The following is a 21,848-nucleotide window of genomic DNA, read 5'->3' on the forward strand; positions in this document are numbered from 1 at the left end:
ACAGCAAAAGAGCTAAATATCTCAGTAGGGAGCACTCTGGGAAATTGCCTGAAAGTGCAATCTTTCCTCAGAGAGGGCAGCTTTGAATTTGTTACCAAATGCTGCAAAAACCAACGAGAAAGTCGGCGTCAAAGTCAACAAGAGCCGTCCGGCAATTTTCAGACAGGCAAAAGTTGAAATTGATATCCTGAAATTGACATGCTGAAACAGCTGCGACGTCCGCATAGGTGATGATGATTGGCTAAGGTGCAGTAGGCCTTTCACGATAAGCCAATCTCAGGCAGTGTTCAGTTTAAACACAAATCACACCCAAACCCTGGTTGGACCGGGTCGCCTTGTTTTTCTCTCTGATTCATATCTACCTGTTACATTCGGACTCTACTTCCTGGCAGACTGTATCATTGTAGAAGCTTCAGCTCAAAAACAAAAATACATGCAATGATGATTTTGACCACTTATATATACTGCGTTTGTGACAGTTAACGTTGCATACGGCCATACCACCCTGAACACGCCCGATCTCGTCTGATCTCGGAAGCTAAGCACGGTCGGGCCTGGTTAGTACTTGGATGGGAGACCCGCCTGGGAATACTAGGTGCTGTAAGCCTTTCATTTTCATCAGGAGACATGGTAACATTTACATCATCAAAATACATGCAATGGTGATTTTGACCACTTATATATACTGCGTTTGTGACAGTTAATGTTGCTTACGGCCATACCACCCTGAACACGCCTGATCTCGTTTGATCTCGGAAGCCAACCAGTGTCGGGCCTGGTTAGTACTTGGATGGGAGACCGCCTGGGAGTACCAGGTGCTGTAAGCTTTTCATTTTCATCAGGAGACATGGTAACATTTACATCATCAAAATACATGCAATGATCATTTTGACCACTTATATATACTGCTTTAGTGATGTTTGACATTGCTTACGGCCATACCAACCTGAACACGCCCAGGTCCTGTAAGCCTTTCATTTTCATCAGGGACACAGGAACATTTCCATCATCATAATACATGCAATATTGATTTTGACCACTTATATGTACCGCTTTTGTGACTGACACCATACCACCTCGTAAGACGCCCGTGTTTGCTTGTCTCGCTTGCTTTCAGTTTGAAAGTCTAACAGAATCTACGGACCCACCTAGGTTTGTATAAAACAAACTTTCAATAAGATCAAAGGCAAAGATTCTATGCCATCATGATCAAAGGAAAACATTTCATGACATCATCATCAAAGGAAAACAATTGAGGACATCATCAAAGGAAGACATCCCATGACGTCATCGCCCTGTTTCATCCATCGTTTCTTTTGTATGTGCGTGAGCATGCACGGAACTACGTATGGATGTAACGTTACTCCATGTGCGCGCATGTAGTCGCACGTGCGTCTGTACGTGCGCGAAAACAACACACAAGAATTAGACCAACATGCTCCCATAACTGTGTGTAAAGGTTTGTTTAAGCCTCATCCACATTGTATAATCAATATGTTTGTGTCACGTGTAGTTTAATCATGTGCGGCTGATTCTTTATCGTATTTCCTTCTGAGGTACATAATGGTCTAGCTGGAACCTATTAACAGCGCTACTTGTGGCTTTACTACACAATGATGTAAGTATTATGTAAATTAGTTATTTTTTGCGTTTCTTTCGGGCAATACAGCAAACTCCAACGTCTGAGGTGGTAGCCGACGTGTGCTGTCGAGATTTGTCATTAGAAATATTGACAAGTGGTTTCCTAACATTGCTTGTATTTTGCATCAATTTGCTGTTGTCCACAATTTGAACTGACGCCGAAACAAAACGAGGCCAGTGGAGATAACGTGGTCGTTAGCATACGGTGGAGTGGGGAGCTAACTACGGGGCTAAGTTAACGTGCTAACGGCCAATTTCAATGTGTCAGAATGTGTCTGTATGTATGTTAGTATTTTATTTTTATTTAACCTTTGTTTACCTAGGCAAGCAATTAAGAACAGTTTTACCGGATGTAGTTGTGTTGTCATTTTTATTGCTGTAAGTTTTCTGTTTGTCTTGGAACAGGCTAACCGGTTTAGCACGTTGTGATGCTGCCAACTGGTACAGCGTTAAATAGTTGTACAACTACAACTATAGCCGAAGAGTCAACCTTAACATATTTGAGTGTTTATGCTCTAATGCTGGACTTTTTATGAGACATGTATAAAAGAGTGATCTATGAAAATAAAAAAGACCCCAGTTAGTTGTCATTAGATGTACTGAATCACTTGAATCTTGAATTAGAGATAAGGCAGGACTATTTTACGTTATTCCCCATGGAGAAATGAAGGTTTTACAGACAATGCAAAATGATAAAACAAACCAACACCAAAGGAGAGAAACTATATAAAAGTAAATATGTTAAAGGTACAAAAATAATTACATTTATTAATAATACTGATACAGTTGGTAGAAGAGTGGTAGTGGTGATTTTGGTTGCTCATGCCAAAATCTGACGACATATATTATCATATCAATAGTACCATCGGACGGCAGTGTTATAGATCTCACTATGTGACACTCAAGATTGAAAGGTGTTAATGAAAACTTTGATCGAGGAACCTAAATGAAAACACAACCAGAGTGAGAGAAAAGAAAATGATCACAGAAAACAGAAGAAATTTGGAAAATCTTTCCCACACTCTCTCTTCCTAGCGCACTCCTCACAAAATTTACATAGAATGTGCCATAGAATGTTTTCCTTCATGATGTCATAGAATTCTGTCCTTTCATCAAATCTTTTCCTTTGGCCATGATGGCATAGAATCTTTGCCTTTGATCTTACTCAAAGTTTGTTTTATACAAGCCTCTGTGGATCTGTACATTCTTTAGTGCTTCTCAGAGTTACAAATTGACTGCAAGCATGACAACGAACACACTTGAATAGAGCATGGTTCATTGATTTTCGTCCAAAGTTTTACAAAACATTTCCCGAATAACAAGCATCAATGGCAACCAACAAAACAGCAAAAGAGCTGAATATCTCAGGAGGGAGCACTCTGGGAAATTGCATGAAAGTGCAATCTTTCCTCAGAGATTGCGGCTTTGAATTTGTTACCATTTTCATCAGGAGACATGGTAACATTTACATCATCAAAATACATGCAATATTGATTTTGACCACTTATATGTACCGCTTTAGTGACATTTGACATTGCTTACGAACATACTAACCTGAACACGCCCGATCTCGTCTGCTCTCGGAAGCTAAGCACGGTCGGGCCTGGTTAGTACTTGGATGGCAGACCGCCTGGGAATACTAGATGCTGTAAGCCTTTCATTTTCATCAGGAGACATGGTAACATTTACATCATCAAAATACATGCAATGATCATTTTGACCACTTATATATACTGCGTTTGTGACAGTCACCATTGCTTACGGCCATAACATCCTGAACACGCCTGATCTCGTCTGATCTCGGAAGCTAAGCAGTGTAGGGCCTGGTTAGTACTTGGATGGGAGACCGCCTGGGAATTCCAGGTGCTGTAAGCTTTTCATTCTCATCAGGAGACATGGTAACATTTACATCATCAAAATACATGCAATGATAATTTTGACCACTTATATATAGTGCTTTAGTGACATTTGACATGGCTTACGGCCATACCAACCTGAACAAGCCCGATCTCGTCTGATCTCGGAAGCTAAGCGCGGTCGGGCCTGGTTAGTACTTGGATGGGAGACCGCCTGGGAATACTAGGTGCTGTAAGCCTTTCATTTTCATCAGGAGATATGGTAACATTTACATCATCAAAATACATGCAATGATGATTTTGACCACTTATATATTCTGCGTTTCTGACAGTTACCATTGCTTACGGCCATACCACCCTGAACACGCCTGATCTCGTCTGATCTCGGAAGCTAAGCAGTGTAGGGCCTGGTTAGTACTTGGATGGTAGACCGCCTGGGAATACCAGGTGCTGTAAGCTTTTCATTCTCATCAGGAGACATGGTAACATTTACATCATCAAAATACATGCAATGATGATTTTGATCACTTATATATACTGCTTTAGTGACATTTGACATTGCTTACGGCCATACCACCATGAAAACGCCTGATCTCATTTGATCTCCGAAGTTAAGCAGTGTCGGGCCTGGTTAGTACTTGGATGGGACACCGCCTGTAAATACTAGATGCTGTAAGCCTTTCATTTTCATCAGGAGACATGGTAACATTTAAATCATCAAAATACATGCAATGATGATTTTGACCACTTATATATACTGCGTTTGTGACAGTCACCATGGCTTACGGCCATAACATCCTGAACATGCCTGATCTCGTCTGATCTCGGAAGCTAAACAGTATAGGGCCTGGTTAGTACTTGGATGGGAGACCGCCTGGGAATACCAGGTGCTGTAAGCTTTTCATTCTCATCAGGAGACATGGTAACATTTACATCATCAAAATACATGCAATGATGATTTTGACCACTTATATACACTGCTTTAGTAACATTTGACATTGCTTACGGCCATACCAACCTGAGCACGCCTGATCTAGTCTGATCTCGGAAGCTAAGCACGGTCGGGCCTGGTTAGTACTTGGATGGGAGACCGCCTGGGAATACTAGGTGCTGTAAGCCTTTCATTTTCATCAGGAGACATGGTAACATTTACATCATCAAAATACATGCAATGGTGATTTTGACCACTTATATATACTGCGTTTGTGACAGTTAATGTTCCTTACGGCCATACCACCCTGAACACGCCTGATCTCGTTTGATCTCGGAAGCCAAGCAGTGTCGGGCCTGGTTAGTACTTGGATGGGAGACCGCCTGGGAGTACCAGGTGCTGTAAGCTTTTCATTTTCATCAGGAGACATGGTAACATTTACATCATCAAAATACATGCAATGATCATTTTGACCACTTATATATACTGCGTTTGTTACAGTTATCGTCACTTACGACCATACCACCCTGAACACGTCTGATCTCGGAAGCTAAGTATTGTAGGGCCTGGTTAGTACTTGGATGGGAGACCGCCTGGGGATACCAGGTGATGTAAGCTTTTCATTTTCATCAGGAGACATGGTAACATTTACATCATCAAAATACATGCAATGATCATTTTGACCACTTATATATACTGCTTTAGTGATGTTTGACATTGCTTACGGCCATACCAACCTGAACACAGCCCAGGTCCTGTAAGCCTTTCATTTTCATCAGGGGACACAGGAACATTTCCAATCATCATAATACATGCAATATTGATTTTGACCACTTATATTACCGCTTTTGTGACTGACAACCATACCACCTCGTAAGACGCCCGTGTTTGCTTGTCTCGTTTGCTTTCAGTTTGAAAGTCTAACAGAATCTACGGACCCACCTAGGTTTGTATAAAACAAACTTTTCAATAAGATCAAAGGCAAAAGATTCTATGCATCATGATCAAAGGAAAACATTTCATGACATCATCATCAAAGGAAAACAATTGAGGACATCATCAAAGGAAGACATCCCATGACTTCATCGCCCTTTTTCATCCATCGTTTCTTTTGTATGTGCGTGAGCATGCAGGGAACTACGTAGGATGTAACGTTACTCCATGTCGGCGCATGTAGTCGCACGTGCGTCTGTACGTGCGCAAAAACAATACACAAAAATTAGACCAACATGCTCCCATAACTGTGTGTAAAGGTTTGTTTAAGCCTCATCCACATTGTATAATCAATATGTTTGTGTCACGTGTAGTTAATCATGTGCGGCTGATTCTTTATCGTATTTCCCTCTGAGGTACATAATGGTCTAGCTGGAACCTATTAACAGCGCTACTTGTGGCTTTACTACACAATGATGTAAGTATTATGTAAATTAGTTCTGTTTTTGCGTTTCTTTCGGGCAATACAGCAAACCCCAAAGTCTGAGGTGTTAGCCCGTTGTGATGCTGCGAACTGGTACAGCGTTAAATAGTTGTACAACTACAACAATAGTCGAACAGCCACCCTTCTTATGTAATTGTTTATGCTCTAATGCTGGACTTTTTATGAGACATGTATAAAAGAGTGATCTATGAAAATAAAAAAGACCCCAGTTAGTTGTCATTAGATGTACTGAATCACTTGAATCTTGAATTAGAGATAAGGCAGGACTATTTTACGTTATTCCCGTGGAGAAATGAAGGTTTTAACAGACAATGCAAAATGATAAAAACAAACCAAAACCAAAGGAGAGAAACTATATAAAAGTAAATATGTTAAAGGTACAAAAATAATTACATCTACTACTATTTATTAATAATACGGGATACAGTTGGTAGAAGAGTGGTAGTGGTGTTTTTGGGTTTTGCTCATGCCAAAATCTGACGACATATATTATCATATCAATAGTACCATCGGACGGCAGTGTTATAGATCTCACTATGTGACACTCAAGATTGAAAGGTGTTAATGAAAACTTTGATCGAGGAACCTAAATGAAAACACAACCAGAGTGAGAGAAAAGAAAATTATCACAGAAAACAGAAGAAATTTGGAAATCTTTCCCACACTCTCTCTTCCTAGCGCACTCCTCACAAAATTTACATAGAATGTGCCATAGAATGTTTTCCTTCATGATGTCATAGAATTCTGTCCTTTCATCAAATCTTTCCTTTGGCCATGATGGCATAGAATCTTTGCCTTTGATCTTACTGAAAGTTTGTTTTATACAAGCCTCTGTGGATCTGTACATTCTTTAGTGCTTCTCACAGTTACAAATTGACTGCAAGCAAGACAAGGAACACACTTGAATAGAGCATGGTTCATTGATTTTCGTCCAAAGTTTTACAAAACATTTCCCGAATAACAAGCATCAATGGCAACCAACAAAACAGCAAAAGAGCTGAATATCTCAGTAGGGAGCACTCTGGGAAATTGCCTGAAAGTGCAATCTTTCCTCAGAGATTGCGGCTTTGAATTTGTTACCAAATGCTGCAAAAACCAACGAGAAAGTCAGCGTCAAAGTCAACAAGAGCCGTCCGGCAATTTTCATACAGGCAAAAGTTGAAATTGATAACCTGAAATTGACATGCTGAAACAGCTGTGACGTACGCATAGGTGATGATGATTGGCTAAGATGCAGTAGGCCTTTCACGATAAGCCAATCTCATGCAGTGTTCAGTTTAAACACAAATCACACTCAAACCCTGGTTGGACCGGGTCGCCTTGTTTTTCTCTCTGATTCATATCTACCTGTTACATTCTGACTCTACTTCCTGGCAGACTGTATCATTGTAGAAGCTTCAGCTCAAAAACCAAAAAATAAATGCCATGATGATTTTGACCACTTTATATACTGCGTTTGTGACAGTCAACGTTGCTTACGGCCATACCACCCTGAACACGCCTGATCTCGTTTGATCTCGGAAGCCAAGCAGTGTCGGGCCTGGTTAGTACTTGGATGGGAGACCGCCTGGGAATACCGGGTGCTGTAAGCTTTTCATTTTCATCAGGAGACATGGTAACATTTACGTCATCAAAATACATGAAATGATCATTTTGACCACTTATATATGCTGCTTTCGTGATGTTTGACATTGCTTACGGCCATACCAACCTGAACACGGCCGATCTTGGAAGCTAAGCACGGTCGGGCCTGGTTAGTACTTGGATGTTAAACCACCTGGGAATACCAGTTGCTGTAAGCTTTTCATTTTCATCAGGAGGCATGGTAACATTTACATCATCAAAATACATGTAATGATCATTTTGATCACTTATATATACTGCTTTAGTGACGTTTGAAGTTGCTTACGGCCATACCAACCTGAACAAGCCCGATCTCGTCTGATCTCGGAAGCTAAGCATGGTCGGGCCTGGTTAGAACTTGGATGGGAGACCGCCTGGGAATACCAGGTGCTGTAAGCTTTTCATTCTCATCAAGAGACATGGTAACATTTACATCATCAAAATACATGCAATGATGATTTTGACCACTTATATATACTGCGTTTGTACAGTTAACGTTGCTTACGGCCATACCACCCTGAACGCGCCTGCTCTCATTTGATCTCCGAAGTTAAGCTGTGTCGGGAATGGTTAGTACTTGGATGGGAGACCGCCTGTGAATACTAGATGCTGTAAGCCTTTCATTTTCATCAGGAGACATGGTAACATTTACATCATCAAAATACATGCAATGATGATTTTGACCACTTATATATACTGCTTTTTTGACAGTTACCATTGCTTACGGCCATACCACCCTGAACACGCCTGATCTCGTCTGATCTCGGAAGCTAAGGGCCTGGTTAGTTCTTGGATGGGAGACCGCCTGGGAATACCAGGTGCTGTAAGCTTTTCATTCTCATCAGGAGACATGGTAACATTGACATCATCAAAATACATGCAATGATGATTTTGACCACTTATATATACTGCTTTAGTGACATTTGACATTGCTTAAGGCCATACCAACCTGAACACGCCCGATCTCGTCTGATCTCGGAAGCTAAGGGCCTGGTTAGTTCTTGGATGGGAGACCGCCTGGGAATACCAGGTGCTGTAAGCTTTTCATTCTCATCAGGAGACATGGTAACATTGACATCATCAAAATACATGCAATGATCATTTTGACCACTTATATATACTGCGTTTGTGACAGTCACCATTGCTTGTGGCCATACCACCCAAAACACGCCTGATCTTGTCTGATCTCGGAAGCTAAGCAGTGTAGAGCCTGGTTAGTACTTGGATGGGAGACCACCTGGGAATACTAGGTGCTGTAAGCTTTTCATTCTCATCAGGAGACATGGTAACATTTACATCATCAAAAACATGCAATGATGATTTTGAGCACTTATTTATACTGATTTAGTGACATTTGACATTGCTTACGGCCATACCTACCTGAACACGTCTGATCTCGGAAGCTAAGCACGGTCGGGCCTGGTTAGTACTTGGATGGGAGACCGCCTGGGAATACTAGGTGCTGTAAGCCTTTCATTTTCATCAGTAGACATGGTAACATTTACATCAACAAAATACATGCAATGATGAATTTGACCACTTATATATATACTGCGTTTGTGACAGTTAACGTTGCTTACGGCCATACCACCCTGAACACGCCTGAATCTCGTCTGATCTCGGAAACTATGCAGCGTCGGGCTGGTTCGTATTTGGGAAATGGGAGACCGCCTGGGAATACCAGGTGCTGTAAGCTTTTCATTTTCATCAGGAGACATTGGTAACATTTACATCATCAAAATACATGCAATGATCATTTTGATCACTTATATATACTGCTTTAGTGACATTTGACATTGCTTACGGCCATACTAACCTGAACACGCCCGATCTTGTCTGATCTCGGAAGCTAAGCAGGGTCGGGCCTGGTTAGTACTTGGATGGGAGACCGCCTGGAAATACCAGGTGCTGTAAGCTTTTCATTCTCATCAGGAGACATGGTAACATGTACATCATCAAAATACATGCAATGATCATTTTGATCACTTATATATACTGCTTTAGTGACATTTGACATTGCTTACGGCCATACCAACCTGAACAAGCCCGATCTCGTCTGATCTCGGAAGCTAAGCATGGTAGGGTATGGTTAGTACTTGGATGGGACACCGCCTAGGAATATCCGGTGCTGTAAGCTTTTCATTTTCATCAGGAGACATGGTAACATATACATCATCAAAAACATGCAATGATGATTTTGAGCACTTATATATACTGATTTAGTGACATTTGACGTTCATTACGGCCATACCAACCTCAACATTCCCGATCTCGTCTGATCTCGGAAGCTAAGCATGGTCGGGCCTGGTTAGTACTTGGATGGGAGACCGCCTGGGAATACCAGGTGCTGTAAGCTTTTCATTCTAATCAGGAGACATGGTAACATTTACATCATCAAAATAAATGCAATTATGATTTTGACCACTTATATATACTGCGTTTGTGACAGTTACCGTTGCTTACGGCCATACCAACCTGAACAAACCCCATCTCGTCTGATCTCGGAAGCTAAGCATGGTCGGGCCTGGTTAGTACTTGGATGGGAGACCGCCTAGGAATACCCGGTGCTGTAAGCTTTTCATTTTCATCAGGAGACATGGTAACATTTACATCATCAAAATACATGCAATGATCATTTTGACCACTTATATTTACTTCTTTAGTGACATTTGACATTGCTAACGGCCATACCAACCTGAACACGCGTCTCGTCTGATCTCGGAAGCTAAGCACGGTCGGGCCTGGTTCGTACTTGGATGGGAGACCGCCTGGGAATACAAGTCGCTGTAAGCCTTTCATTTTCATCAGGAGACATGGTAACATTTACATCATCAAAATACATGCAATCATGATTTTGACCACTTATATATACTGCGTTTGTGACAGTTACCATTCTTTACTGCCATACCACCCTGAACACGCCTGATCTCGTCTGATCTCGGAAGCTAAGCATGGTAGGGCCTGGTTAGTACTTGGATGGGAGACCGCCTAGGAATACCCGGTGCTGTAAGCTTTTCATTTTCATCAGGAGACATGGTAACATTTACATCATCAAAAACATGCAATGATGATTTTGAGCACTTATATATACGGATTTAGTGACATTTGACATTGCTTACGGCCATACCTACCTGAACACGTCTGATCTCGGAAGCTAAGCACGGTCGGCTGCCTGTTAGTACTTGGATGGGAGACCACCTGGGAATACTAGGTGCTGTAAGCCTTTCATTTTCATCAGTAGACATGGTAACATTTACATCATCAAAATACATGCAATAAATGAATTTGACCACTTATATATACTGCGTTTGTGACATTTTGACGTTGATTACGGCCATACCACCCTGAACACGCCCGATAGTGGGGAGTGGTGATTGCGAGTGGCGCGAATTTCGAATTTGCACAGCGCCCTGCCTGACTTCTCTGTGATATTTTTGTTCTTTGTTTGAAATCAGAAGAATATTTTTTTTTATTTGATCTTTTGTGCTTATCGTCCCCGTAATTTCCCCGACGGCTCTCGGGCTGTTCGGGGATTGTTTTTTTTTCCGCCTAAACTTATAATGATGAATCAAGGGGAGGAAGATACAATGAACCCTCAGATGCAAGGAATGGCTGTAAATACGAAAAGTTTGAGAAGGAGCTGACGGTGGAGGTGGAGGTGGAAGATACGAAATCAATCGCGGTAAGGGGACCTGCTGAAAGGTGTAAAGAAGGAGTGTGGGGAAATTTTAGGTTGTAGAATGAAGACGGACAAGAAATTCGAAATCACGATGAAGGATGGTGCCGGGAAGGCAAAGTTGATTGATGGTATAAGAATAAATGGAGTGCCAGTGATGGGACGTGACATAATGAACAGCGACATGGTTTCGTCTCTTTCCTAACTTACCCGTGTATCTGGAGGACAGCACGATCATGGAAAGACTTAATGAATGGGGGGGTCCGCCACTGTCGGCAATTAAACGCCGTGTGTGGCCGGGCACAGACATTGCCGACGGCACGAGTTTTTTTAAAGGTCCGATTCAACGAGCAAGTCAGATCGCTGCCATACTCCACTAAATTTGAAACTATGAGGGGCGTGGAGTATTTCCGTGTGATCCACGATAGACAAATCCAAGTGTGCAGAAAATGCATCAAGCCGGGACACATCTTCAGAGAATGCCCGAGTTCAAGTGTTTCAGGTGCGGAAGAGTGGCCACTACGCACGGAGTGCGCCGAGAGGAGAAGGACGGAGGAGGAGATGGGTGAGGAAGTGGAGGAAGAGAACGGACGCAACAACCACGACGGCGAAGGAGGCCAAGGTCAAACAGAGGTCCTAGACAAGGGTGAGGAGGACATGGGGATCGAGGAAGAGGAGGATCCGAAAACTGGTGGAAAGGATGTCGGGGGAGCGGAGAACACCAGTGGAGCGGACAACAAGAACGCAAATGGAGAGGGTGGAGAGAAACCGAACCCTGCTGCCAAACAAGGAAAGGAGAATGAAGAAAAGGACCCCAGGACGATTAAATGGACATGAAAGAGAGGAAGAGAACGGACAACCAGACTTGACAAAGATCTTTCAAAGATTCAGCAAAGCGGAAGGCGGAGAAAGACAAAGAAAGAGAGGAGCGAAAAGGACCGAAATCCGGTATGTGATTGTATAGTTTTGGTTTAAATGTTTACTTTTTGGTTTCTATTTATATTCAGTTTTGCTCTCATGGCCACAATAACCTCTATTAACGCAAATGGGCTAAGAAATAAGAGAAAAATAAAAGAGCTATTATTTGCATACCGCAGCGATATTATATGTATTCAAGAAACTAATTGGGACGAGGACATAGTTAAAGAAATGAGAGAGGAATGGAGGGGAGCTATATATTATAATAATGGGCTAGAAACGCAATGGGGGTAGCAATAATGATTAAAAAGGACGTTGTCGAAGACATAAAAGAGGGATATAGAGATGAGACAGGGAGAATTTTGGTGATAGAATATTAAATATAGAGAAATAGAATTCAGATTAATAAATATATACGTTCCAAATATAGAAAAAGATAAGTGTTGCATTATTAGAGAACTTAAAAATATAATCGCAGGGAAGTGTATTATAGTTGGGGACTTCAATATAAAATGTAGTCGTCTAGATGTAGGTAAGGGAGTTGAATTTAGATGGAAAGATCGAGAAACATGCTGTCCGAGCTGATGAAAGAAAAGGGGCTTATAGATGCATGGAGAGAAGAGAACTCAAAAGAAGAGAGAATACACAAGGAGGCAGATGAGAGATGGGGTTCTAAAACAAAGTAGAATAGATTTGGTGTTGGTGCAAAGTAGCATTATTGGGTACATCGACAAAATAAGGCATCAAAGAAATAGCTTCAGTGACCATGATGGGGTCATGTTTCGAATTAAGGTGGAGAAAGAAGAGATAGGAGGAGGGATGTGGATATTAAACGCAGGATTAATTGAAGAAGAGGAGTACAAGATACAGATTATGGATTTGCTAGACCGAGAGAATAGGAGAAGAGGAGTTTTATAAAGAAAATGACAGGCTAGACGACAGCATAGGGGAACGATGGGAGAAGATAAAAACTTTAATTAAACAAATTAGTATTAGATATAGTAAGAAAAGAAAAGGGAAAATGATGAAGGAGGAAAAGGCTCTGAAACAAAATTGAAGGCAGAGTTAAGTAGAGCAGACAATGAGGAGGGTTATAATATAAAACAATTATTTGGAGGCAAAGATGAAGTTAGAGAGGTTTGAGGGCGGAGAAATGTAGAGGAGCGATTCTGAGAAGTAAAGCAAAATATGCATTTAAAAGGTGAAAGGTGCACAGGATATTTTTTGGGGTTAGAGAAAAGAAAACAGAATAGAACATACATAAAGGAAATTAATGACAAAAACGGAGAGAAGATAGTAGATTATGTGGAGATTCTGGAAAGGGTACAAGAATTTTATGGGGATCTCTATAAGAAAGGGGACATAGATCAAGGAAGCATAGATGAAGTGATGGAAAGTGTAGAAAGGAAACTGAGTGAAGAGGATAGGGAATGTGTGTGATAGAGACATAAATGAGAAGGAGGTGATAGAGGCCATAGGAGGATTGAAAAGTGGAAAGAGTCCAGGAAGTGATGGGATAGGGATCGAATGGTACAAAGCGTACAAAAATGAGGTAGCACAAATTCTGGTAGATGTATTCAAGGGGAAAGAACAGGGCAAGTGCAGAATAGGATGGGGGAGGGTGTAATAGCAATAATATACAAAAAGAAAGGAAGTAGGTTAGATTTGGAAAACTACAGGCCAATTAGTTTGCTAAATAAGATTATAAGATACTAACTAAAGTCCTGGCAAATAGGATGAAGGGAGTGATAGGGAACATAGTACAGAACACGCAGAGTTACAGCATACCCGGAAGAGACATAGCAGACACAATACCACAATCAGAGATTCAATAGAACACATGAAAGAGGATGGGAAAGGGGGAGTAGTGCTGGGAATAGATTGGAATAAGGCCTTTGATAGAGTAGACCACAGATTTCCTGTTTAGAGTACTGGAGAAAGTTGGGTTCGGGGAGAGGATGGTGGGATGGGGAAAGAGGCTGTATGACAGTGCCAAGAGCCGAGTGAAGGTAAACGGTGTCTTGACAAACCTTTTCGATGTGGAGAGATCAGTGAGACAGGGATTCCCCTGTCAGCACTACTGTATGCAATAGTTGTTGAGCCCCTGGCGATGCTGATCAAAACTGACCAGGAGGTGAAAGGTGTTCAGTTGCCCTATGGAGGGACCTGTGTCATCAATCAATATGTAGACGACACAACTATTACGGTCAGGGACAACAACAGTGTGAAAAGGGTGCTACAGATAATAGAAAAATATGGACGGGCATCAGGAGCCAAAATCAACAAAACTAAATCAGAGATCATGTACATTGGAGATATAGAGAGGATAGAAATGGGCTTAAAGGTGGAGGAGAAATACATGAAGGTGTTGGGAGTGTGTCTGGGGTGGCAAGCAAAGAGGCTAGAGATGAGACATGGACTGGAGTGATTAATAAGATAAAAACAGTATGTACACTATGGAGGGGAGAAAACTTAAACTGAAAGGAAAAGTGATGTGGTGAATAATTTGTTATTCTCAGTTTGTGTATATGTGATGAGAGTGTTAGACATGCCAGAGTGGGTTATGAATGTGTTAAAACAAAACTATTTGTGACTTTATATGGGAGGGGAAAGGGGTGAAAATTGCACAAAAAACTTTGATAGGGAAGAAGAGAGAGGGTGGGCTGAAGCTCATTGATTTGGAAATGAAAAGAACGGCAATAAGAGTAAGAACGATCCAAAAAAAACATGGAGCGTGGGTTGAACTATGGATGGAAGGGGTTTTTAAGGAAATATGTGGATGAAGTGGGTGGGATAGGTGACTATGGTTTGTTTATGGGTTTCAACAATCAATGACAGTTAAAATCCCAGAGTTTTACAGGGAGGTGTTTGAAGCGTGGAGAAAATTTCTACCAAAAGTAGAATATGAGTGTGATGGGTTGCAAATGTTTGTTAACCTAACCTTGTTTCTCAATGAGAAATTTAAATATAATAATAAAAGTCTGTATGAGCCACAATTCATGGTGGCAAATATTAAACAAGTCAAGGATAATTATTTATGAGGTCATCCCCGGGTTTTTGAGATTGAATTGTAAATTTATGATTCTGTGAATGATTTAGATGGTATGGAAAGCAAAGAAAAAGTCAGCCGAATATATGAGCGATTAAAAGTAGTAAAACCTCTGGAATGGACAAACATTATTAAAAGAGACTGTGTGATTAAGCAAGACAAGCGTACACCCAAGATGTATGTGATTGAAAAAGAGAAGAAATGCCTCTTTGAAAATGTGAAGTTGAAAAAGGTATATGAATGGTTAATAGCTGATGTGATAAAAGAGCCAGCAGCAGAGAAAGTTTGGGCTGGCGTGTTCAATGATTTGGATGTTAAGAAGATATGGTTGAATGGGAACATAAAATATAACAGTAATAGAGTGTGAAAATAACGATTTCCTTATAAAACATAACAGAATATATACGAATGTGGTGTTTCATAAAATAAATAATGCTGTAAGTGCAATGTGTGATGTATGTAAAAGTGGCCATGAGAGTTTTTTGCACTTTTTTTAGATTGTTTTGAGTTAGTTGATTTCTTTGATTTCCTGAAAAAACTTTTGAGGAACATTGGCGACTTGGGATCAGAGCTGAAGGAGGGGTGGAGGAAGCTCTTTCTGTTTGGTTTACTTGAAAAGAAAAAGACTGTGAATTTTTGGTTAATTAACTACACTTTGAGCCATGCCAGATTTGGGCGTTTGTTATATAGAAGGAATTATGCTCATTTTGAAGGGAGAAATGTACAAATTAAAGATTTGTTTAAGACAATAATGAAAAGAGATATTGAACTGAACTGCAAGTATGGGGGAGAGGAGGTGAGAGAATTTTTCATGAGTGGGAATAAGTTTATTTGTGATGGCGAAAAGGGAGAAGTTTTATTGAATTGGTGGAGTTGGATTTTTACTTTTTATTTAGTTTGATTGTTTGATTTTTCTTTTGATACATTCATGAGAAACTATGATAGGTTTGTTTCTTTTCTGATCTATGTGCAAAAGTTGACGTGACGTGTAAATTTGTGATTGAAGACTAATAAAAAGAAAAAAAAAAAAAAAAAGAACAAGCCCGATCTCGTCTGATCTCGGAAGCTAAGCACGGTCGGGCCTGGTTAGTACTTGGATGGGAGACCGCCTGGGAATACTAGTCTCTGTAAGCCTTTCATTTTCATCAGGAGACATGGTAACATTTACATCATCAAAATACATGCAATCATGATTTTGACCACTTATATATACTGCGTTTGTGACAGTTACCATTGCTTACGGCCATAACACCCTGAAACACGCCTGAATCTCATCTGATCTCGGAAGCCAAGCAGTGTAGCGCTTGGTTAGTACTTGGATGGGAGACCGCCTGGGAATACCAGTTGCTGTAAGCTTTTCATTCTCATCAGGAGACATGGTAACATTTACATCATCAAAATACATGCAATGATCACCTTGACCACTTATATATACTGCTTTAGTGACATTTGACATTGCTTACGGCCATCCTAACCTGAACACGCCCGATCTCATCTGATCTCGGAAACTAAGCACGGTCGGGCCTGTTTAGTACTTGGATGGGAGACCGCCTAGGAATACTAGGTGCTGTAAGCTTTTCATTCTCATCAGGAGACATGGTAAAATTTACATCATCAAAATACATGCAATGATCATTTTGATCACTTATATATACTGCGTTTTGACAGTCACCTTTGCTTATGGCCATACCACCCAGAACACGCCTGATCTCATCTGATCTCGGAAGCTAAGGGCCTGGTTAGTACTTGGATGGGAAACCGCCTGGGAATACCAGGTGCTGTAAGCTTTTCATTCTCATCAGGAGACATGGTAACATTTACATCATCAAAATACATGCAATGATGATTTTGAGCACTTATATATACTGCGTTTGTGACAATCACCATTGCTTACGGCCATACCAACCTGAGCACGCCCGATCTTGTCTGATCTCGGAAGCTAAGCACGGTTGGGCCTGGTTAGTACTTGGATGGGAGACCGCCTGGGAATACCAGGTGCTGTAAGCTTTTCATTCTCATCAGGAGACATGGTAACATTTACATCATCAAAATACATGCAATGATGATTTTGACCACTTATATATACTGCGTTTGTGACAGTCACCATTGCTTACGGCCATACCACCCTGAACACGCCTGATCTCGGAAGCTAAGCAGTGTAGGGCCTGGTTAGTACTTTGGATGGGAGACGGCCTGGGAATACCAGGTGCTGTAAGCTTTTCATTCTCATCAGGAGACATGGTAACATTTACGTCATCAAAATACATGCAATGATCATTTTGACCACTTTATATACTGATTTAGTGACATTTGACATTGCTTACGGCCATACCAACTTGAACACGCCTGATCTCGTCTGATCTCGGAAGCTAAGCATGGTCGGGCCTGGTTAGTACTTGGATGGGAGACGGCCTGGGAATACTAGATGCTGTAAGCCTTTTATTTTCATCAGGAGACATGGTAACATTTACATCATCAAAATACAACCTGAACACGCCTGAGTTTCAGTTTGAAAGTCTAACAGAATCTACGGACCCACCTAGGTTTGTATAAAACAAACTTTCAATAAGATCAAATGCAAAGATTCTATGCCATCATGATCAAAGGAAAACATTTCATGACATCATCATCAAAGAAAAACAATTGAGGACATCATCAAAGGAAGACATCCCATGACGTCATCGCCCTGTTTCATCCATCGTTTCTTTTGTATGTGCGTGAGCATGCACGGAACTACGTATGGATGTAACGTTACTCCATGGGCGCGCATGTAGTCACACGTGCGTCTGTACGTGCGCGAAAACAACACACAAGAATTAGACCAACATGCTCCCATAACTGTGTGTAAAGGTTTGTTTAAGCCTCATCCACATTGTATAATCAATATGTTTGTGTCACGTGTAGTTTTAATCATGTGCGGCTGATTCTTTATCGTATTTCCCTTCTGAGGTACATAATGGTCTTGCTGGAACCTATTAACAGCGCTACTTGTGGCTTTACTACACAATGATGTAAGTATTATGTAAATGATTTTTTTTTGCGTTTCTTTCGGGCAATACAGCAAACCCCAACGTCTGAGGTGGTAGCCGACGTGTGCTGTCGAGATTTGTCATTAGAAATATATTTACAAGTGGTTTCCTAACATTGCTTGTATTTTGCATCAATTTGCTGTTGTCCACAATTTGAACTGACGCCGAAATAAAACGAGGCCAGTGGAGATAACGTGGTCGTTAGCATACGGTGGAGTGGGGAGCTAACTACGGGGCTAAGTTAACGTGCTAACGGCCAATTTCAATGTGTCAGAATGTGTCTGTATGTATGTTAGTATTTTATTTTTATTTAACCTTTGTTTACCTAGGCAAGCAATTAAGAACAGTTTTACCGGCTGTAGTTGTGTTGTCATTTTATTGCTGTAAGTTTTCTGTTTGTCTTGGAACAGGCTAACCGGTTTAGCACGTTGTGATGCTGCCAACTGGTACAGCGTTAAATAGTTGTACAACTACAACTATAGCCGAAGAGTCAACCTTAACATATTTGAGTGTTTATGCTCTAATGCTGGACTTTTTGTGAGACATGTATAAAAGAGTGATCTATGAAAATCAAAAAGATCCCAGTTAGTTGTCATTAGATGTACTGAATCACTTGAATCTTGAATTAGAGATAAGGCAGGACTATTTTACGTTATTCCCCGTGGAGAAATGAAGGTTTTACGGACAATGCAAAATGATAAAACAAACCAAAACCAAAGGAGAGAAACTATATAAAAGTAAATATGTTAAAGGTACAAAAATAATTACATCTACTACTATTTATTACTAATACTGATACAGTTGGTAGAAGAGTGGTAGTGGTGATTTTGGTTGCTCATGCCAAAATCTGACGACATATATTATCATATCAATAGTACCATCGGACGGCAGTGTTATAGATCTCACTATGTGACACTCAAGATTGAAAGGTGTTAATGAAAACTTTGATCGAGGAACCTCAATGAAAACACAACCAGAGTGAGAGAAAAGAAAATGATCACAGAAAACAGAAGAAATTTGGAAAATCTTTCCCACACTCTCTCTTCCTATCACACTCCTCACAAAATTTACATAGAATGTGCCATAGAATGTTTTCCTTCATGATGTCATAGAATTCTGTCCTTTCATCAAATCTTTTCCTTTGGCCATGATGGCATAGAATCTTTGCCTTTGATCTTACTGAAAGTTTGTTTATACAAGCCTCTGTGGATCTGTACATTCTTTAGTGCTTCTCACAGTTACAAATTGACTGCAAGCAAGACAAGGAACACACTTGAATAGAGCATGGTTCATTGATTTTCGTCCAAAGTTTTACAAAACATTTCCCGAATAACAAGCATCAATGGCAACCAACAAAACAGCAAAAGAGCTAAATATCTCAGTAGGGAGCACTCTGGGAAATTGCCTGAAAGTGCAATCTTTCCTCAGACTGCGTTTGTGACAGTTAACGTTGCTTACGGCCATACCACCCTGAACACGCCTGATCTCGTTTGATCACGGAAGCCAAGCAGTGTCGGGCCTGGTTAGTACTTGGATGGGAGACTGCCTGGGTATACCAGGTGCTGTAAGCTTTTCATTTTCATCAGGAGACATGGTAACATTTACATCATCAAAATACATGCAATGATAATTTTGACCACTTATATATACTTCTTTTGTGACTGACAAAATGGCTTAAGGGCATACCACACTGAACACACCCAGTGTCATCTGATCTCGGAAGTTTAGCAGGGTCGGGCGTGGTTAGTACTTGAATGGAAGACCGCCTGGGAATACTAGGTGCTGTAAGCCTTTCATTTTCATCAGGAGACATGGTAACATTTACATCATCAAAATACATGCAATGATCATTTTGACCACTTATATATACTGCGTTTGTGACAATTACCATTGCTTACGGTCATACCACCCTGAACACGTCTGATCTCATCTGCTCTCGGAAGCTAAGGGCCCCGGTTAGTACTTGGATGGGAAACCGCCTGGGAATATCAGGTGCTGTAAGCTTTTCATTCTCATCAGGAGACATGGTAACATTTACATCATCAAAATACATGCAATGAGGATTTTTACCACTTATATATACTGCGTTTGTGACAGTTACCATTGCTTACGGCCATACCACCCTGAACACGCCTGATCTCGGAAGCTAAGCATGGTCGGGCCTGGTTAGTACTTGGATGGGAGACCGCCTGGGAATACCAGGTGCTGTAAGCTTTTCATTCTCATCAGGAGACATGGTAACATTTACATCATCAAAATACATGCAATGATGATTTTGACCTCTTATATATACTGCGTTTGTGACAGTTACCATTGCTTACGGCCATACCACCCTGAACATGCCTGATCTACGTTTGATGTCGGAAGTTAAGCAGTGTTTGGCCTGGTTAGTACTTGGATGGGAGACCGCCTGGGAATACCAGGTGCTGTAAGCTTTTCATTCTCATCAGGAGACATGGTAACATTTACGTCATCAAAATACATGCAATGATCATTTGGACCACTTATATATACTGCTTTAGTGACATTTGACATTGCTTACGGCCATACCAACCTGAACGCGCCTGATCTCGTCTGATCTCGGAAGCTAAGCACGGTCGGGCCTGGTTAGTACTTGGATGGGAGACCGCCTGGGAATACCAGGTGCTGTAAGCTTTTCATTCTCATCAGGAGACATGGTAACATTTACATCATCAAAATACATGCAATGATCATTTTGATCACTTATATATACTGCTTTAGTGACATTTGACATTGCTTACGGCCATACCAACCTGAACGCGCCCGATCTCGTCTGATCTCGGAAGCAAAGCACGGTCGGGCCTGGTTAGTACTTGGATGGGAGACCGCCTGGGAATACCAGGTTCTGTAAGCTTTTCATTCTCATCAGGAAACATGGTAACATTTACATCATCAAAACCATGCAATGATGATTTTGAGCACTTATATATACTGATTTAGTGACACTTGACATCGCTTACGGCCATACCACCCTGAACACGCCTGATCTCGTCTGATCTCGGAAGCTAAGCATGCTCGGGCCTGGTTAGTACTTGGATGGGGAGACGCCTGGGAATAACAGGTGCTGTAAGCTTTTCATTCTCATCAGGAGACATGGTAACATTTACATCATCAAAATACATGCAATGATCATTTTGATCACTTATATAATAAATTTCCTTTAGTGACATTTGACGTTGCTTACTGCCATACCAACCTGAACAAGCCCGATCTCGTCTGATCTCGGAAGCTAAGCATGGTCGGGCCTGGTTAGTACTTGGATGGGAGACCGCCTGGGAATACTAGGTGCTGTAAGCCTTTCATATTCATCAGGAGACATGGTAACATTTACATCATCAAAATACATGCAATGATCATTTTGAGCACTTATATATACTGCTTTAGTTACATTTGACATTGCTTACGGCCATACTAACCTGAACACGCCCGATCTTGTCTGATTTCGGAAGCTAAGCAGTGTCGGGCCTGGTTAGTACTTGGATGGGAGACCGCCTGGGAATACCAGGTGGTGTAAGCTTTTCATTCTCATCAGGAGACATGGTAACATTTACATCATCAAAATACATGCAATGATAATTTTGACCACTTATATATAGTGCTTTAGTGACATTTGACATTGCTTACCCATAACAAACCCGAACCGCCCATCCGCTGACTCGGAAGCGA

At 41.1% G+C, this 21,848-nt stretch overlaps 15 non-coding genes and 24 pseudogenes across 15 annotated transcripts; all 39 read left to right on the forward strand.

The window, feature by feature from the left end:
- The first annotated feature begins 487 nt into the window (after nucleotides 1-487).
- On the forward strand, nucleotides 488-607 carry LOC125003134. The gene has a single exon (XR_007112001.1). It is a non-coding gene; the product is annotated as a 5S ribosomal RNA (ribosomal RNA).
- Nucleotides 608-708: 101 nt separating this feature from the next.
- LOC125003151 lies at nucleotides 709-827 on the forward strand. Its single transcript, XR_007112018.1, has one exon. It is a non-coding gene; the product is annotated as a 5S ribosomal RNA (ribosomal RNA).
- Nucleotides 828-3,177: 2,350 nt separating this feature from the next.
- Nucleotides 3,178-3,296, forward strand: LOC125002438 (annotated as a pseudogene).
- Nucleotides 3,297-3,397: 101 nt separating this feature from the next.
- LOC125003090 lies at nucleotides 3,398-3,516 on the forward strand. Its single transcript, XR_007111958.1, has one exon. It is a non-coding gene; the product is annotated as a 5S ribosomal RNA (ribosomal RNA).
- A 101-nt stretch (nucleotides 3,517-3,617) lies between these two features.
- LOC125003215 lies at nucleotides 3,618-3,736 on the forward strand. Its single transcript, XR_007112078.1, has one exon. It is a non-coding gene; the product is annotated as a 5S ribosomal RNA (ribosomal RNA).
- A 101-nt stretch (nucleotides 3,737-3,837) lies between these two features.
- LOC125001377 lies at nucleotides 3,838-3,956 on the forward strand. The gene has a single exon (XR_007111634.1). It is a non-coding gene; the product is annotated as a 5S ribosomal RNA (ribosomal RNA).
- Nucleotides 3,957-4,057: 101 nt separating this feature from the next.
- Nucleotides 4,058-4,176, forward strand: LOC125001937 (annotated as a pseudogene).
- Nucleotides 4,177-4,277: 101 nt separating this feature from the next.
- Nucleotides 4,278-4,396, forward strand: LOC125003221. The gene has a single exon (XR_007112085.1). It is a non-coding gene; the product is annotated as a 5S ribosomal RNA (ribosomal RNA).
- Nucleotides 4,397-4,497: 101 nt separating this feature from the next.
- On the forward strand, nucleotides 4,498-4,616 carry LOC125001460 (annotated as a pseudogene).
- A 101-nt stretch (nucleotides 4,617-4,717) lies between these two features.
- On the forward strand, nucleotides 4,718-4,836 carry LOC125003198. Its single transcript, XR_007112062.1, has one exon. It is a non-coding gene; the product is annotated as a 5S ribosomal RNA (ribosomal RNA).
- Nucleotides 4,837-7,339: 2,503 nt separating this feature from the next.
- On the forward strand, nucleotides 7,340-7,458 carry LOC125002436. The gene has a single exon (XR_007111782.1). It is a non-coding gene; the product is annotated as a 5S ribosomal RNA (ribosomal RNA).
- A 311-nt stretch (nucleotides 7,459-7,769) lies between these two features.
- Nucleotides 7,770-7,888, forward strand: LOC125001409. Its single transcript, XR_007111665.1, has one exon. It is a non-coding gene; the product is annotated as a 5S ribosomal RNA (ribosomal RNA).
- Nucleotides 7,889-7,988: 100 nt separating this feature from the next.
- Nucleotides 7,989-8,107, forward strand: LOC125002272 (annotated as a pseudogene).
- A 101-nt stretch (nucleotides 8,108-8,208) lies between these two features.
- On the forward strand, nucleotides 8,209-8,319 carry LOC125002725 (annotated as a pseudogene).
- Nucleotides 8,320-8,420: 101 nt separating this feature from the next.
- LOC125002852 lies at nucleotides 8,421-8,531 on the forward strand (annotated as a pseudogene).
- Nucleotides 8,532-8,632: 101 nt separating this feature from the next.
- Nucleotides 8,633-8,751, forward strand: LOC125002101 (annotated as a pseudogene).
- Nucleotides 8,752-8,851: 100 nt separating this feature from the next.
- LOC125002396 lies at nucleotides 8,852-8,960 on the forward strand (annotated as a pseudogene).
- Nucleotides 8,961-9,287: 327 nt separating this feature from the next.
- On the forward strand, nucleotides 9,288-9,406 carry LOC125003136. Its single transcript, XR_007112003.1, has one exon. It is a non-coding gene; the product is annotated as a 5S ribosomal RNA (ribosomal RNA).
- Nucleotides 9,407-9,507: 101 nt separating this feature from the next.
- Nucleotides 9,508-9,626, forward strand: LOC125002059 (annotated as a pseudogene).
- Nucleotides 9,627-9,726: 100 nt separating this feature from the next.
- LOC125001570 lies at nucleotides 9,727-9,845 on the forward strand (annotated as a pseudogene).
- Nucleotides 9,846-9,946: 101 nt separating this feature from the next.
- On the forward strand, nucleotides 9,947-10,065 carry LOC125001581 (annotated as a pseudogene).
- A 101-nt stretch (nucleotides 10,066-10,166) lies between these two features.
- On the forward strand, nucleotides 10,167-10,282 carry LOC125002912 (annotated as a pseudogene).
- A 101-nt stretch (nucleotides 10,283-10,383) lies between these two features.
- On the forward strand, nucleotides 10,384-10,502 carry LOC125001301. Its single transcript, XR_007111562.1, has one exon. It is a non-coding gene; the product is annotated as a 5S ribosomal RNA (ribosomal RNA).
- Nucleotides 10,503-16,367: 5,865 nt separating this feature from the next.
- Nucleotides 16,368-16,488, forward strand: LOC125002142 (annotated as a pseudogene).
- Nucleotides 16,489-16,589: 101 nt separating this feature from the next.
- LOC125001847 lies at nucleotides 16,590-16,708 on the forward strand (annotated as a pseudogene).
- Nucleotides 16,709-16,808: 100 nt separating this feature from the next.
- LOC125002554 lies at nucleotides 16,809-16,919 on the forward strand (annotated as a pseudogene).
- Nucleotides 16,920-17,020: 101 nt separating this feature from the next.
- LOC125003027 lies at nucleotides 17,021-17,139 on the forward strand. Its single transcript, XR_007111896.1, has one exon. It is a non-coding gene; the product is annotated as a 5S ribosomal RNA (ribosomal RNA).
- Nucleotides 17,140-17,240: 101 nt separating this feature from the next.
- Nucleotides 17,241-17,350, forward strand: LOC125002499 (annotated as a pseudogene).
- A 100-nt stretch (nucleotides 17,351-17,450) lies between these two features.
- LOC125001705 lies at nucleotides 17,451-17,569 on the forward strand (annotated as a pseudogene).
- A 2,044-nt stretch (nucleotides 17,570-19,613) lies between these two features.
- Nucleotides 19,614-19,732, forward strand: LOC125001740 (annotated as a pseudogene).
- A 101-nt stretch (nucleotides 19,733-19,833) lies between these two features.
- LOC125002943 lies at nucleotides 19,834-19,952 on the forward strand (annotated as a pseudogene).
- Nucleotides 19,953-20,053: 101 nt separating this feature from the next.
- LOC125002974 lies at nucleotides 20,054-20,165 on the forward strand (annotated as a pseudogene).
- Nucleotides 20,166-20,266: 101 nt separating this feature from the next.
- On the forward strand, nucleotides 20,267-20,375 carry LOC125001650 (annotated as a pseudogene).
- A 101-nt stretch (nucleotides 20,376-20,476) lies between these two features.
- LOC125001840 lies at nucleotides 20,477-20,596 on the forward strand (annotated as a pseudogene).
- Nucleotides 20,597-20,697: 101 nt separating this feature from the next.
- LOC125001659 lies at nucleotides 20,698-20,816 on the forward strand. The gene has a single exon (XR_007111709.1). It is a non-coding gene; the product is annotated as a 5S ribosomal RNA (ribosomal RNA).
- A 101-nt stretch (nucleotides 20,817-20,917) lies between these two features.
- On the forward strand, nucleotides 20,918-21,036 carry LOC125003111. The gene has a single exon (XR_007111978.1). It is a non-coding gene; the product is annotated as a 5S ribosomal RNA (ribosomal RNA).
- A 100-nt stretch (nucleotides 21,037-21,136) lies between these two features.
- Nucleotides 21,137-21,255, forward strand: LOC125001825 (annotated as a pseudogene).
- A 105-nt stretch (nucleotides 21,256-21,360) lies between these two features.
- Nucleotides 21,361-21,479, forward strand: LOC125001322. The gene has a single exon (XR_007111582.1). It is a non-coding gene; the product is annotated as a 5S ribosomal RNA (ribosomal RNA).
- Nucleotides 21,480-21,580: 101 nt separating this feature from the next.
- On the forward strand, nucleotides 21,581-21,699 carry LOC125001774 (annotated as a pseudogene).
- The last annotated feature ends 149 nt before the right edge of the window (nucleotides 21,700-21,848 follow it).

The sequence above is a fragment of the Mugil cephalus genome, chromosome 23 (genome assembly GCF_022458985.1).
Source record: "Mugil cephalus isolate CIBA_MC_2020 chromosome 23, CIBA_Mcephalus_1.1, whole genome shotgun sequence".
Taxonomy (NCBI): domain Eukaryota; kingdom Metazoa; phylum Chordata; class Actinopteri; order Mugiliformes; family Mugilidae; genus Mugil; species Mugil cephalus.